We start from the raw sequence: 13755 nt of genomic DNA, 5'->3' as shown, positions 1-13755 counted from the left end.
AGCCAGGGACGGTCGGCAGCCCTGTCGCTATTACAGCAGCTTCTCCTGTGACCAGAAAAGCTACACTCCCAAGACTCGGTGTTTAGCTTCTTCCCCAGAGCTGGTCCGCCAAGACTTCCTAACCCTGGAGGTGGTGGCACCGACAGGCACCAACCATCTAGCTGTCCTCTGGGGCCTCACCTGCAGGACAAAGCGACCTGCCACCTCCTGCCCCGGACACGTGTGTTCAGGCCTCTGTGCGGTCCGCCTAGACCGCTCCCCCAGAAAGCCCTCCCCGCCCCCGTGAGCGCTGCATACACGCAGAGCTTTAGTTTTTACTTGACAGTCTCAACAGCTGAGATCAGTCTTGGAGGGCAGGGACTGGCACTTTCAGCCCAAAGGAGAAGAAAGAAGAGCAGGTGTGTGGGTTCCTCACCTCTCCCTCCCCACCCCCGGCTTCCACTGGGGCCCAGCTGACCCCCCCTCCCCCCGGCACAGGCGCAGCGTGCTCGCTGACCCCCTGCCCCCAGCAGCCCCTCCACCCCAGAGAGGGGCTTCCAGCTCCTGGAACCCAGCTGACAGAGGAACAGAGGTGGTCAATTTCTGAAACAAAGTGATACATTACTCTTGATGGTGTAGATTAATACCTGTGTAAAAATACTTGACGTTTTGTAATTAAAATACCCTTATTTTTATTTAATAAAAAATGTTTGTATTGGGATAACGGAATCACTAGATGTCAGACCTAGAGATCGTGTAGCTCAGTGGTTTTCAATATTTTTAAGCAACAGAACGTTTACAAAATTATTTAGACCTTTATTCTAAGTAGTATTTGCACGTGGTGAAAATTCAAAATGTACCAGAAAGCACATAGGAAAAGCTAGGTCTCCTCTATGCCGTGTCTCTCAGCCAATTTCCCCACCCACTGGAAACCACTGCTTCTGTTTTCCTGCAGATCCGTCCAGAAATATTTTATGTGTATTCAAGCACATTCACCCACAGACACACACACGTGTATAAAATGTCCATGTTTATCCTTAAAAACAAAAGGAGGGAGGGGTACAACAACCAAAACAACAAAACTAGAAGATGTTTAGGTCGTTGACAATTTTTCCTCATGAATAATGCTGTGATGGACATCTACAGGTATGTACCTCAAGCAAACTGCATTATAGCAATTTATTGGACTTTTAAATAAATGTTTTATTTGGGGATAATTTTAGATTTACAGAAAAGTTGCAAAGATAATACGGAGAGTTCCCAAATACCCCTTGTCCCGTCTCCCCTAATGTTAATATTTTATAGAACATTCTTTTTGTCGAAATGAAGAGATTAACCTTGGTGCGTTCCTATTAAGTAAACTACATACGTTGTTCAGATTTCACCAGTGTTTTCAGTCACGTCCTTTTCCTGTTCCAGGACCCCATCCAGGCCACCACACTGCATTCGGTCACCGTGTCTCTTTGGTCCCCTCTGGTGACAGTGTCTCAGGTTGGCCTTGCTTTTCATGACCTTGACAGTTCTGATTTGACTGTTTCATTCCTCATTATGTTCAAGTTTTCCTTTAAAACTTTCAGCACATTTTTATAAGAGCTATTTTTAATAACCATTGAATGCTAATTCTATCATCTCTTTCATTTCTGGGTCTCTTTAGTTAACTGATTGTTCTTTTTTCTCCCGCTGACACAGGTCGCATTTTCTTGCCTTTTCCACGTCTAGTGATTTTTACTGGATTCCAGAGTCTGCGCTTCCACGCTGAAGGCTGGATGGTGTTGCGTTCTCATTCTGGCAGCAGCTAAGCTGCTTGAGCGTTGGTCCCTCCTTTTGAAGCTGCTCTCCAAGCGTTCTTAGGATGAGCCTTAACTAGGCCTCACTGCTGAGGCCTGGCCCTTTGGGGGAACATACGGATGCCCCTGTTACTCAGCGCCGTGTCTTGGCTGCTGTGATCTCTGGAAGTGGTTCAGTTCATAGCTTCCCAGGACTCGTTCTCTCCTTGGAACGTGTTGTCAGCTCAGCCTCGTGGGGTCACGATGACCTGTGAACAGTGATGTGGCCGGACTCAAGCAGAGACCCTTTCTCTGTGTGCTCCCCCCGGCCCTACATTCTGTGCTGCGAATTCTGGCCCCGTTGGCCTCCCCGAGCCGTCCCGTCTCAGTTCAGGGCGGAAAGCTGGGGTGAGGCAAGGCTCACCTTGTTCTCTGGACACTGTCCTGCAGTCCTGTGATCCCGTGTTTGAAAAGAGTCGTATTCTGTATCTTTTCCTACTTTTCTAGTTGTTTACCCCAGGAGGACAAGCCCAGACCCCACAGATGTAGTAATTTTCTCATTTCTTTTTGATCAAATTTTTTCCTTCTCATCAAATTCTGTTTTCTTTAAAGGCATTATTTACCATATTTCTTCACCCCTGCTGTGTTCCTTTTATTCATTTCTGAAATTTAGTTTCAGATTTTTGCTTGAGTTCTGTCATCTGTGAGTTTTCAAATTTTGCTTTATGTTGTCATTTCACATGACTTACGTCTTCTAGTTCGTTTTGAACGAGTGTTACAGTTTTGATGGGTTCTGGGAGCCTGTCTTCCTGGTGTGCTTTCATTCTTTCTTCCCCACGTCACCTCAAGCTTTTTCCCCTACTTGATGCAGTGGTCGTAGGACCGGGGCTGCAAGTACAAAGACTGTCGACAGGGATGTTTTCTAACTATGCTTTTTGTCTTTGTTTCTGTTGTATCCTTTATGTCAGAATTCCTAAGGGCCTGAAGGGACAGGATGTGCCCTCACCCCCATGTGGCAAGACGGGGGCTAACAGTGAATGCAGCTTTGTTGCCTGGTGCTGAAGCCAGCCTGCTCGTTCTGCACACTGGGTAACCGGACCCTCTCTGAATGGGAGTGGACTGAGGGGCAAGGACTTCCCAGACTAGTATTGCTTCCTGCAGTGTAGACCAGCACAGTGACCGAACCGAATGTCCGTCCCTTCTAAAGGTGGGGAAAGTTTGGGTATAAACGAAAACAAGGGAAAACAGTAGCCGAGGGTAAAGGAATGAATGAAGGGTTATGTGATGGGAATCTAATATTTCATTAGCACCTTGAGAGATGGTACCAGATGCCTCAAAGGGGGAAGCCATATATGGCTGGGACCACTCCTGCTTTTGGAACCTGACTGGACTGAACAGAAGCCTGCAAACCCGAGTGGCCTCACCCTGGGAGATTCTCATACGATATGACGACGGACTGGATGGTTGCTAAGGACTGAATGGTCCAGTAACGTGCCAGTGCCTTTCGGCTTCTATGGTGGTTTTGCTACTGGGGATCCACGCTCGAAGACCGGGGGGTAAACCGCGCTACTGTGATTTATAATCGATGCATTTTGGTCTTTATCCCCATTTCCGGCAGACATCTCCTCAAAGCCTTGGAATAACGTGGATGATGAGAACGACAAAGGTGTCTTTCGTTGCGTGCGTGCACGGCGTGGTAGCGGCTGCCGGGAGTGCCTGGCTGCCGCCTCCGCAGCCACGCTTGAGCTGTCCTTTTTCTCCGTTGGACCGCTCCCGCACAATTTTTATTCTACTCCCAGCAGTTTCTCCCCAGTCTGGGGCCCTGACCTGGAAAGAAGCCCTGGCGGGAAGTTTCCAGAATTCAGAGGCACTGGGGCGCGTGGGCCCCCTGCGCTGCTCCCGGCTTAGCTGCTGCGCTCAGACTCACCACCGTGTTTCCAGCTGATACCTGTTCCCGATTTCGGGCTCTTTCGTGCTGGGATCCACCAGGTGCTCTGTTGCTGCTTCCTTTTGCTTTCTGTCATGTGCGTGGCAATAACACACAGGGATTACAGCTGTTAGTTTGTTTCCCTACCCACTTTATCTTAGAGACGGTGAGGCTACCTTGTCACCTCGTTAGTTTGAAAACGTCATCCTCGGGTCTTCGGTTTGGCCGTGTAGCTGCTCTAACTCTACGTGGTATCGACTGGGGGAACATCTGAAAGCTGTGCTGCAGCGGCTTCTCTGCCGTCTCCTCAGAACCCACATCAGTCTTTTAGCCATTTTAATGGGTGTGAAGTGGTATCTGATTGTGGCTTTACTTTGCATTTCCCTGATGACTGTGACATTTAACACCTTTTCACAGGCTGAGCCATTTTCTACATCTTTGGTGAAGCGTCTATTCAAGTATTTTTAAAATTGGTTTAATTGAATTTTAAGCACTTTATACACTCTGGGTACTAGTCTGTGGTTTACCTTTTTGTTTTCTCAATGGTGTCTTGAGCAGAAGCTTTTAATTTTGATGAAGTCCAATTCATTCATCTTTGACGACTACTTCTTCCAGTGAGTAATCTTTGCCTCCCCTAAAGTTATGAAGGTATTCTTCGTTCTCCTCTAAAAGCTGTATAGTTTTTTTTTTTTATTTAGATCTATGACCATCTTGAAGTAATTTTTGTGTGTGGTATAAGGTAGGGGTCAAGGTTCATTTCTGTCCACAGGGATATAAAATTCTTCCAGCACCATTTGTTGTAAAGATTATTTTTCCCCAGTGGGTTTTGGTTCCTTTGCTGAAAATCAATTGTCCATATATGTGTGGGTCTATTTTTGTTCCACCAATCAATTCTTTATCTGTAAGTCATTATTACGGTCCGTCTTGAATTGGTCCACGTGCTCCAACTTTATTCTTTACAAAATTACTTTGGCCACTCTTAGTCCTGTGCGTTTGCATATAAATCTAAATTTGAAAATTAGATTGTCACCTTCTACAGAAAGTCTACTGGGATTTTGATGGAGTATAGTATTAAATCTGTAGGTCAAATTGTAGAGAATTAAAATCCTAACAATACTGAGTTTTCTAATTCATGAATATAGCATAGTTCTCCATCTATTTAGGTTTTCTTTAATTTCTCTCAGCAATGTTTTGTATTTCTCATCGCACAAATCTTAAGTTTTCATATTTTTGATCCTGTTGTAAAATTGCAGTTACAATCCCATTACTTTTTATTTTGAACTGTTTGTTGCTACTATATAGAGGTACAGTTCGTTTTTATTATTTTCTTTTAATAAGTTTGTGGGGGTCTTTTTATTTTTATTTTTTTGGCTGCACGGCTTGTGAGAATCTTCGTTCCCCGATCAGGAATCAAACCCGGGCCCTTGGGAGTGAGAGAGTCTCAACCACTGGACCGCCAGGGAATCCCCACAATTCATTTTTATGTTGACCTTTTATCTTGTGATCCTGATAAACTCCTTTACTCTATCTAGTAGTATCTTTGAAAACCCCCTGTGATTTTCTACACACTTGGTCATAGTCTGCAGATCGATAGTTTTACGTCTTCCTTTCCAATGTACATGCCTTTTATTGCTTTTTCTTGCCTACAGTAGTGGCTAAGGCTTTCACTACAAATGTTGAATGTAAGTAGTAAGTACGGGCATCCTTACCTTGTTCCTAAACCAGTTTTTTATTTGTTTGTTTTTAATGATACTCTACCTATAGTTCTCCATAGATGCCCTTTATCAGGCTGAGGAATTTTCCTTCCGTTCTAGTTTGCTGAGTTTTTACTGTTAATGGGTATTGAATTCTGATTTTCCTGCAAGATCCTTAGCCTTTTCTCTTGTATTATTAAATCATAATTAACACTAATTCTCTAATCTTAAAGCAGCTTTGCATTCCTGGGATAAAACCCACTTGTTCATAATGTACCATCCTTCTTACGTATACTGGATGTGATTTGCCAATATTTTGTAAGGAAATTTTAATTCTATATTCATGGAGGACACTGGCCTATGATTTCCTGGTGTACTGCTTTTAAGATGAATAGTTAAGGCTTGCTCATAACGTCAAAATTTCATAGAAGTTTTCCAGAAAAGGTTGTGTATTACACAATTTTTTCCTCCAGTGTTTGATAAAATTCATCAGTGAAACCATCTGTGCCTGCGGTTTTCTTTGAGGAAAGGTTTTTAAACTACAAATTCAATTTATTTAACAGGTGTAGGGACAGTCAGGGTATCTATTTCTTCTTCAAAGAAATTGGGAAATTTGTTTCCTTCAAGGAATTCATTTCATTTAAGATATCCAATTTATTGGCAGAAACGTGGTTCCTAATAAGCCCTTACTCATTTATAAAATACAGTTTATTTTTTACAGCAATTTTAGGTCACGGCAGAACCGAGAAGGAACTGTAGAGCACACAGCTTCCCCACCAACACCCCTGCACCAGAGCGGGGGCTGCGTTAGAGCTCGTTAACCTGCCCTGACACATCACTGTCACCCGAAGCCCACAGCTGACGTTACAGTTCACTCTTGGTTTGGTGCCTTCTGTGGGTTTTAACTACCATTACGGTAGCATATGCAGGCGATTCACTGCCTGAGGAATCCTCTGTGCTCTCCCTATTCATCTTCCTCCCCCCGCCCTACCACTGGTAGCGAGTGATACCTTACTGTCTCCACGGTTTTCCTTTTTCCAGAATGTCACAGGGCTGGAAAAATACAGTACGTAGGTTTTTCAGGCGGCTTCTTTCTGTGTAATAACACATTTAAGATTTGTCCATGTCTTTTTCTGTGGCTTGATAAGCTCATTTCTTTTCAGCACTAAATATTCCATTGTCTAGGTGTACCACAGTTTATTTATCCGTTCACCTACTGAAGGACATCTGAGTTGCTTCCAAGTTTTGGCAACGACAGATAAAGCTGCTGTAGGCGTCTGTGTGCAGGGTTTTGATCATATAAGAGTATATTTGGTTTTGCAAGAAACTACCGAACTGTCTTCCAACGTGGCTGCACCCTTTTGTGTTCCCACCAGCAGTGAATGAGAGTTCCTGTTGCTTATCTTTTTTAACATCTGTAGAATCTCTAGTGAAGTTGCCACTCTCACGACTGATGCTGGTAATTTCTCTTTTTTTTGGACTAGGGTGTTAACAGTTTGATTAATATCCTTGATCCAGCTTTTGGTTTCATTAATTTTTTATTTTCTCTTTCATTCATTTCCATCCTAATATTTAATATTTCCTCTGCTTCTCTGCTCTTCTAACTTGCTCTTCTTTTCCTACTTTAAAGTGGAAGCTTGTCATTGATTTTAAACTTTTATTCTTTTCTAATACAGCTTAGTTTGTAAAGTTTCCAAGTACTGAGTTAGCTACATCCTACAGTCTTTGGTATGTTATGTTTTCATCTTCGGGCAGCTGAAAATAGCCTTTTGATTTCTCCTTTGACCCACAGAGTATTGGGAAGTATGTTCTCGGTTGATTTTCAAATATTTGAAGATTTTCCAGGTATTTTTTATTGACTGACTGATTGCTGCACCGCGCGGCCTGCGGGATCTCAGTTCCCCAACCAGGGATTGAACCCAGGCCCTCAGCAGTGAAAGCGCAGAGTCCTAACCACTGGACCACCAGAGAATTCCCCCAGGTATCTTTTTATTATTGATTTCTATTACTGTTATTCTTGTTATTGACTGCTAATATAATTTGCATGAGGTGAATTTGTATAAGTCTGTATAAAAGGTTTATGGAGATTTCTTTAGTATCCTGGAATATGATCTCTGTTGGTAAATATTTCGTGTACTCGAAAAGAATGAGTATTCTATGTCAAGCTGGTTAATAGTACTGTTCAAGTTTTCCATATCCTACTGTTTCATCCAGTTGTTCGATGATGTATGTTGATATTTTGAAGTTGTGCTATTACGTATATAAATGCTAGACATTATTTCCTCTTAATGAATTGACACCTTTATCATGAAACAATCCTCTTTACCCCTAGGAATATTCTTTGCTCTGAAATCTCCTTTGTCTAATATTAATATAGCCACTCTAGGTGTCTTCCAATTGGTGTTCAACAGGCATATACATATTTCCCATCCTTTCCTTTTTAATTCACTTGTGTCGTCATCTTCAAAGTGAGTTTCTGATAGGCAGCATATAGTTGGATCTTGCATTTTTATCCAATCTAACCATCTCTGCCTTCTAACTGGGGGCACTTAGACCCAGTTACCAAAAAAAAAAATTTTTTATTGAGGTATAGTTGATGTACAGTGTTATATAAGGTTCAGGTGTACAACATAGTGATTCACAATTTTTAAAGGTTATACTCCATTTACAATTATAAAATATTGGCTATATTCCATGTGCTGTACAATATATCCTTGTAGCTTATTTTATACATAGTAGTTTGTACCTCTTAGCCCCCTAACCCTGTCTTGCCCCTCCCCACCCCCTTCCCTCTCCCCACTGGTAACCACTAGTTTGTTCTCTGTATCTGTGAGTCTGTTTCTTTTTTGTTATATTCACTAGTTTGTTTTATTTTTTAGATTCCACATATAAGTGATATCAGAGTATTTGTCTTTCTCCGACTTATTTCATTTAGCATAATACCCTCCAAGTACATCCATATTGTTACCAATGGCAAAATTTCATTCTTTTTTGTGGCTGAATAGTATTCCATTGTGGGTGTGTGACTGTGTGTGTGTGTACACACATCTTTATCCATTCACCTGCTGGTGGACACTTAGGTTGTGTGCATATCTTGACTATGGTATATAATGCTGCTATGAACATTGGGGTGCATGTATTTTTTCGAATTAGTGTCTTTTCTTCTTCATATACATACCCAGGAGTGGGATTGCTGGATCATATGGCAACTCTATTTTTAGTTTTTTGGGAAAGATCCATACTGTTTACCATAGTGGCTGCACCAGTTTGTGTCCTTACCAACAGCAGTGGTCCCCAGCCTTTTTGGCACCAGGGACTGGTTTCATGGAAGATAATTTTTCCATGGATGGCGGGTGGGGGGATGGTTCAGGCGGTGATGCAGGCGATGGGGAGTGGCAGACGAAGCTTTTGCTTTGATTTGTAAATACCAAAAAATCCTTGCATCCTTGAGATATATCCCACTTCATCATGGTGTTTGATCCTCTTAGTATACTGTTATTTTTTTAATTAATTAATTAATTTATGGCTAAATTGGGTCTTCGTTGCTGCACGCGGGCTTTCTCTAGTTGCGGCGAGCGGGGGCTACTCTTCGTTGAGGTGCATGAGCTTCTCATTGCGGTGGCTTCTCTTGTTGCAGAGCACGGGCTCTAGGCGCTAGGGCTTCAGTAGTTGTGGCTTACGGGCTCTAGAGCGCAGGCTCAGTAGTTGTGGCTCATGGGCTCTAGAGCGCAGGTTCAGTAGTTGTGGTGCACGGGCTTAGTTCCTCTGTGGCATGCGGGATCTTCCCGGACCAGGGCTTGAACCCATGTCCCCTGGATTGGCAGGCGGATTCTTAACCACTGCGCCACCAGGGAAGTCCATGTGTATTTCTTGAGTCTGGCTAAAGGTTTATCTTTTCAAAGAACCAACCTTAGTTTCATTTATCTTTTCTATGTTTTTTTTTTAGTCTCTACTTCATTTATTTCTGCTCTGATCTTTCTTTCCTTCTACTAATGTTGAGTTTTGTTATTCTTTTTCTAGTTCCTTTAAGTGTAAGCTTAGGTTGTTTGAGATTTTTCTTGTTTCCTGAGGTAAGCTCCTATTGCTGTAAACTTCCTTCTTAGAACTGCTTTTGCTGCATCCCATAGATTTTGGATCATTGAGTTTTCATTTGCCTCTGGGTATTTTTTTTTATTTCCTCTTTGTTTTTTTCATAGATCCAGTGGTTATTTAGTAGTTTATTATTTAGCCTCCACGTGTTTGTGGTTTTTGCAGGGTTCTTTTCTTGTAGTTGATTTCTAGTCTCATACTGTTGTGGTTGGAAAAGATGCCTGACATGATTTCATTCTTAAATTTGCCAAGGCTTGGTTTGTGGCCTAGCATGTGATCTATCCTGGAGAAAGTTCCCACATGCACTTGAAAGAAAGAATGTGTATTCTGCTGCTTCTGGATGGAATGTTCTATATAAATCTGTTAAGTCCATCTGATCTGTCATTTAAGGCCAGTGTTTCCTTATTGATTTTGTTTGGATTATCTGTATATTGATATAAGTGGGGTGTTAAAGTCCCCTACTATTGTTGTGTAACTGTTGATTTTCCCCTTTACATCTGTTAATATTTGCTATTATGTATTTAGGTGCTCCTATGTTGGGTGCATATATGTTTACAATTGTTAAATCGTCTTCTTGAACTGAGCCCTTGATCATTATGTAATGTCCTTCTTTGTCTCTTGTAACAGTCTTTGTTTTAAAGTCTATTTTGTCTGATGTAAGTAGTGCTACTCTGTCTTTGACTTCCGTTTGCATGGAATATGTTTTTCCATTCCCTCACTTTCAGTCTGTGAGTGTCCCTAGATCTGAACTTAGTCTCTTATAGGCAGCATATGTAGAGGTCTTGTTTTTGTATCCATTCAACCACTCTGTGTCTTTTGATTGAAACATTTAGTCCATTTACATTTAAAGTAATCATTAATATGTACGTTCTTATTGTCATACTGTTTTTGTAGGTCTTTTTTGTTCCTTCTTTTGTTTTTCTCTCTTGTGATTTGATGGCTATCTTTAGTGTTATGTTTGGTTTCCCTTTTTGAGATTTTTGGTTTGTTGCTACCATGAGATGTGTGTATATATGAGTATGTATGTATATATGTATGTTTTCAGTTACTGATCTCTCGATTTCAAATGCATTTTAACAATCCTGCATTTGTACTCCCCTCCCCTCATGATTACTGTTTCTGACGTCATATTCTGCACCTAATTATTTTGTGTATTCCTTAACTGCTTATTGTGGATATAAATGATTTTACAACTTTGTCTTTTAACCCTAACTTTGTACGTGGATGATTTCCTACCTTTATCTTTGCCTTCACTGATGAGCTGTTTCGTTTCATAATTTTCATGTTTCTAGCTGTGGCTTTTCCTTTTCCGCTTAGAAAAGTTCCTTTAACATTTCTTGTAAAGCTGGTTTGGTGGTGCTGAACTCTTTCAGCTTCTGCTTCTCTGTAAAACTTTCTGATTTCTCCATCAAATCTGAATGAGAGCCTTGTTGGGTAGAGTATTCTTGGTTGTAGGTTTTCCCCTTTTACCACTTTAAATATACCATGCCTCTCCCTTCTGGCCTGCAGTGTTTCTGCTGAAAATTCAGCTGATATTATGGGAGCTCCCTTGTAAGTAACTAACTTGTTGCTTTTCCCTTGCTGCTTTAAATATTTTCTCTTTAATTTCTGCCATCGCAATTACAATGTGTCTTGGTGTATTCCTCCTTGGGTTAATCCTGTATGGGGTTCTCTGTGCTTCCTGGACCGAGATATCTGTTTCCTTTCCCAAGTTAGGGAAGTTTTTGGCTATTGTGTCTTCAATATGTTCTCAGCACCTCTCTCTCTTTTCTCCTTCTGGAACCCCTATAATGTGAATATTAGTGCATTTGTTGATGCCCAAGAGGTCTCTCAAACTGTCCTCATTTCTTTTCATTCTTTTTTTCTGTTCAGCACCAGTGATTTTTCACCACTGTCTTCCAGCTCATTGTTCCTCTGTATCATTTAGTCTACTGTTTTTTTTTGTTGTTTTTTGTTTGTTTGTTTTTGCGGTACGCGGGCCTCTCACCGTTGTGGCCTCTCCCGTTGCGGAGCACAGGCTCCGGACGCGCAGGCTCAGCGGCCATGGCTCACGGGCCCAGCCGCTCTGCGGCATGTGGGATCTTCCCGGACCGGGGCAGGAACCCCTGTCCCTTGCATTGGCAGGCAGACTCTCAACCACTGTGCCACCAGGGAAGCCCCATTTAGTCTACTATTAATTCCTTCTAGTGTACTTTGCATTTCAGTTACTGAATTCCTCATGTTAGGTTGTTCTTTATATTTCCTCTTTGTTAAAAGCTTCTAGCTTCTTGCTCTGTGCACCCATTCTCCAAGCTCCTTCATCATCTTTACGACCACTACCCTCAGCTCCTTTTGGGTAGGTCGCCTGTCTCCACGTCACTTAGTTCTTCTTGGTCCTCTGTTGGGAACATGTTCCTCTGTCACCTCCTTTTGCCTAATGTCCTATTTGTATGTATCTTGTAGGTTGGTTACATCTCCCAATCTTGGTGAAGGAGCCTTTTGTAGGAGATATCTATGCGAGCAGCACACTCCCCTCTCCTCACCAGAGCGGTATGCCTTGGGGTTTCCCCCTATGAGGGCTGTGTGGGTCCTTCTGTTGTGGCGGGCTGACTACTGTGGGCAGTCTAGTAGGCTTGGCCCTGCCTTGTGCAGAGGCTGCTGGTTGACAGGGCTGAGTCACGAGGTGTCTGGCTGCAGACCCCCGGGGGCTGCTCCCTGCCCACAGGTGGGTGAAGCCAGGCCCTGGGGTTAGTGCCAGCCTACTGGTGGACAGAGCAAGGTCCTACAGTCTGGTTCCAGGGCCCAGGAGTCCCACAGCTGGTATCAGATTGCTGATGGGTAGGGCCAGTTCCTGACAGTTGGCTGCAGGGTCCAGGATGTCCTGAAACTTATGTTGGCCTGCTAGTGGGCAGGGCCAGGGCCCAGCTAGTCCCAGGTCAGGATCTAACCTGCTAGTAGGTGGACTGGGGCCACAGGCTGCAGGGCTTTGGTTTTCTTTTGGCTGGTGGATGAGGCTGGTTCTGAGGCTAGAGGAGGCCTGTTGACGGGAGGCACGGGGGCCCAGGGTCTTTGACTGGAGGTTCCTGGGGGTCCTGGGTCTTGTGCCTACACACTGGTGTTGGGGCCAAGTCCTGGGCCCTCTGGTGGGCAGGGCCATGTCCAGGGGCAGCCAGCTCAGGGGGTCTTAAGGCAGCCTGTCTGTTGGTGAGTGGGGCTGTGCCTGTGCCCAAACTTAGCTGCTTGGCCTGAAGTGAGCCAGCACTAGTGCCTACAGGCTGTTGGGCCAGAGCAGGGCTGGGTCCTGAGGCTAATAGGCTAGAGGGAGGATTCCAAAATGGTGCTCACCAGCACCCATGTCCCCACGAGAGGACCAGCTGCCAGAAATGGCTGCCACCAGCATCTGTGTCCCCAGGGGCAGCTCCAGTTGCCTCCTGCCTCCCAGAGACTCCGCAAGGTCAGCAGGTAGGTCTGACCCAGGCTCCTTCCAAATTGCTGCTTCTGCCCTGGGTTCCCGGAGCATGTGAGATTTTGCGTGCATCCTTTAAGGGTGAAGGCTGTACCTCCCTCAGCCCTCTGTGACTCCTGAAAGCAAGCCCCCTGGCCTTTAAGCCAACTGCTCTCTTGGAGCTTGTCTTCCCAGTGTGAGACCCCCGGGCTGGGGAGCTCAACGTGGGGTTTGGACCCTTCACACTCCCTTCGTAGGACCTTTACAATTGTAGTTAGTTATTCTCCCGTTTGTGGGTCACGCACCCGAGGTATGGGACTTGACTGCAATGGTGACTCCATCCCTCCTACCTGTCTCGTTGTTTGGTTGTAGTAGCTCTTTTCTGGTTGGTAGGTTCTGGTCTTTATCATCAATGGTTGTTCTGCAAATAGTTGTAATTTTGGTGTGCCCATTAGAGCAGGTGAGTTCAGGGTCTTTCTACTTCGCCATCCTGGCCAATCTCCACCTAACTTAGGAGCTTCCAAGGTGCCACGGGGGCTGGACTTCGTTTCCAAGAGTTGAGGGCCCTCACACAGGTCGTCTGACAACACTTGGTGAGGCCGTGCGGACACAAGCCAGGGTCAAGTGGACCCATTTACATTTAATCAAATTACATTTAATGTGATTTTGTTGTATTTAAATCTGTCATCTTGCTTTTTGTATCCTATATGTACCACCATCTGGTCTTTAAAGTTAAATGACAGACAAAATGTTTACTATAAATACAAACAATATATTATTCTCCAGCATGTTTCAAACTGGTACTTAAACTGCTTTCTGTATCCAGATAAAATAACTGAAAAAATACCCTATGAGACTATGTCCTCTGAGATGTAA

This window comes from Monodon monoceros, unplaced genomic scaffold, assembly GCF_005190385.1.
Source record: "Monodon monoceros isolate NGI ecotype Baffin Bay Population unplaced genomic scaffold, NGI_Narwhal_1 Super_Scaffold_2, whole genome shotgun sequence".
Classification (NCBI taxonomy): domain Eukaryota; kingdom Metazoa; phylum Chordata; class Mammalia; order Artiodactyla; family Monodontidae; genus Monodon; species Monodon monoceros.
This window is presented reverse-complemented; position numbering follows the sequence as displayed.